The sequence below is a fragment of the Arachis ipaensis genome, chromosome B10, assembly GCF_059453495.1.
Source record: "Arachis ipaensis isolate K30076 ecotype BB chromosome B10, ASM5945349v1, whole genome shotgun sequence".
Lineage (NCBI taxonomy): Eukaryota > Viridiplantae > Streptophyta > Magnoliopsida > Fabales > Fabaceae > Arachis > Arachis ipaensis.
In genome coordinates, this window is record NC_142435.1 from 114,737,625 (window position 1) to 114,741,085 (window position 3,461).

Sequence of the window (3,461 nt, forward strand, 5' to 3'; positions counted from 1 at the left end):
TAGATGCATATGATGCATGCCTGTCCCTAGTGGCTGATGATATCATCTGTCAGTTATAGAGCCAACCCGACAAGTCCTGGTAGCTAACCATTGGATTGTCCCTCTGTCGCGCATCCCCAACTCGAGTTATACTCAATATAAACTTGATCATAATCATGATCCATATCCAACACCCTTACTGGTGTATATTCACAGGGGCGAGCTCATCCGGGCTTTCACAGTGCCCGGCCACACTTACGACATAGGGTCAAAAGAGCTTCGAGTCTCAACCTGGAGCACCTGGTGGCTAGCCACTGCCTTCTCCCAGGAAAACTCTTATCTCCGATAGTGGAAGTGCAATATTCACATTGATCAATGATTCTGCATAAAGATGCATTCAATCTCATCCATGGATCAACATCCATCTTAGCCATCCGGCTCACGGTTCATTCCAGAACCAGCCAATATTCATATCATACACAGCCATTCCGGCTCACGGTTCAATCCAGAACCAATCAATATGTATAATCATACACAGCCATTCCGGCTCTCAACAAAACAGCACTTCTACATTCAAAATCATCAAATTCATGAAATCGGCATTTAAGCCCTAAATCATTTACTCAATTCATTTCACTTTGAAATCAAGTTTCAACTCTTTTCAGCCTTGGCTTTAAAGATCTCATTTCTCAAATGATCTCAGGCTCATAAGCCACTTTTACTCAAGGAAAATTCCCTTTTTAAAACAAGCCACTCTCGGCTTCCTCTTTCCAAAACTTCCAAAACCATGGAAAGTTAAAGATTCATTTTGAAACATTCAAAATCATCCATCCAACAATGAGATTTTATAACAAAGTTTCTCGGCAAGGTCCCAAGTCCTTAGGGGAGAATAGCATAACTCATTTCGCCAAATTCATTTAAAATCATTAAAACCTTGGCTTTCCGATTTGAGTAATAAAATAGGATCTAAGCCAAACCGAGTCACATAATTATTTACTTCTTTCAAAGCCGTTTCCTTTACTTAGGCAAAACCAGCTTTAACCCCCATGATAAATTCTAAAGCGTTTCAACTGTTCAAAATTGTTTTAGTCTTGCAAAAATTCATAATTCAAAGAGTACTTAAACCCTTCTCAAAACATTTCAAAATGAAACTTGTCAATAGACATTCAGGTTCTTTCAAAGTCATTGAAACTTCTTTAATTGAAACTCCCAAGTCAAATTCAAAGGCATAAACCCTTTTCACATTCAAACAGCTTTAAAACACAAGTTTCATCTAAATAACTTTCTCCTGAAAGAGATACAATGCCTTTCTTAAGAAGCAAGACTAAATCACAATTTCTTCTTTACTAATTCATTTCGAAAGCATGAACCATCCTTTTCTCGATAATTCAAATAAGATAGTAGAAGTCTTTAACTCATCACTTTCCAGACAACATTTCAATAAAGACTCAGATTTTATAGAAATTTTGGTAGCACCTCCCCTAAAACTTGGACTTTGCCACCCGGTTTGGGTCCCAACTAAACCGTTCCAAAATCCTTTTCAACATCCCAAAATCCAAAATCAGTTCAAGGCAAGTCAAATCCGACAGTCATCTTAATTCCATATTCCAGGAAAATCGTTTCAAAAATCAAATCATTATCAGTCGAACAAACTCATTTCTAAAGTTTCAAAGAAACACTTCAGTAACAATCATTCATCAAAAACCAGATCATTTAAAGCAAGCCAGGCTGAATTCAAGAGTGTATTCTATTTTTCACATCATCAAAATAATTGACTCAATTCAAACCAATCCTCAACGGATTAAACTCAAATTTCAAATCTTTTAAAGAATCAACTTCAAAACATTACATTTCACAAGGCCGCACAACAATTCAACCAAACCAACATCCATAATCACTCGAGTTAATCAAATGACACATAAGGCAGATACAATCACCAAATACACAATATCTCACAACAGTATCCATATGCAATTCCATAACCCAAACGCCTCATCAAGTCCTTTCCGCCTCAACCCAAACTGACGGCAACCAAAACCTCAGCTCCAAGCCACTTTCGCAATAGTCTCAACAACTCGAATCGCAACATACAACAACCGAAACTCAATCCTATAGCAATTAACGCCACAAACCTCAGCGTATGATAACAGAACGGTAACTAAAAGGCTTTCAAATCTAAACGCTTACCGAACCAAAGAAGGAACGGCAGAACCGAAGCAGCGGCGGTCTCCGAACCGGTTTGGCGACAGCCCGGCAGCCACCTCAAGCGGCAGCGATGACCTGAACCATATGCAGTGACAGTGAGGTTTCCAGAAACTCAACGGAAAGGGGAACCAACTTAAGACCCTTACCGATAGACTTTTTCGTCGATGGCAAGGGCAGCCAGAAGCTCCGGCGGTCGTCCCTAACGTCACAGAACCACTCCTGGCGGTCGGAATCCCAGAGATGCAGCTCCCTTGTGCGGCGGCCTGAACCGCTTTTTGCCAGCGGCGGTTTGGGCTTACCATCATCAGCAGCAGCGAGCTCGAATGGTGGCAGCGGCATCCAGGTCAGATTCCAGAACCCAGAAGTGGGAGCAGATTTGGCGGCGGGAGGAGGCACGAACGACGGCGGCGCTCAAGAGCTCCGGCAAGGACGCGTTCTACCTCATCGCTCCTCTTCCTCTCCCGTGCAGTGGAAGAATCTTCGACCAGGGTTTGGTGGTGGCGACACCCTCAGCCGCGGTGATACGCGTCGGCAATAGCAGCTCGGCGGCGGTGGGAAGGAGCGGCGAGTCCCTCTCCGCGTGACGTTGACTCCACGCTTTCTCTCTCTCTCTCGGTCTCGCGCTCCCCTCTGGTCGCGATGAGGATGAGCAACAACTGACGGCAAGGCACGGCGGTTGGACAGCGGCACGAAGCTTCAGCGACAGCGACGCGGATGGCATCTCGCAGTGCTAACGGCGATGACGCGACGGGGGCGGTGGAGCCCAGCACGCCGGCGCGAATCTCCTTCCTCTCCTACCGTAGCTCCCTGCCTCTCTTTTTCTCTACTGTTACTGCGTATGGATTTGGAAAAGAAGGGGGAAAGCATGCGTGTTGCAGGTTTGCTGAGGGGAGAATAAGGGTGGCAGCTGCTGCGCATAGGATTAGGGTTTCCTTTTTGAAACTTAGGGTTAGGGGTAATTTGGTAATTTCAAATAAAATTGGGAATAATATAATAATTGAAACCCATAATTAAATCCAACACTAATTATATATAGAAAATACTATTTGCTCATCAATTTCACAAATTATTTTCCATAAAATGCCCAAATCAAAATAATTAGAAATAATATAATTAAACCCCTTTATTTTTTCAAAGTAGCAGTATTAATATTTAAAATATTACTTATCAAGTCCAAATCATATAAAATTCTTATTATTTCATAAATACCAGCCTTATACCTTAAATATAGAAAATAATCCAATAATTATAAAATTGGATAATAATCATAACTTATC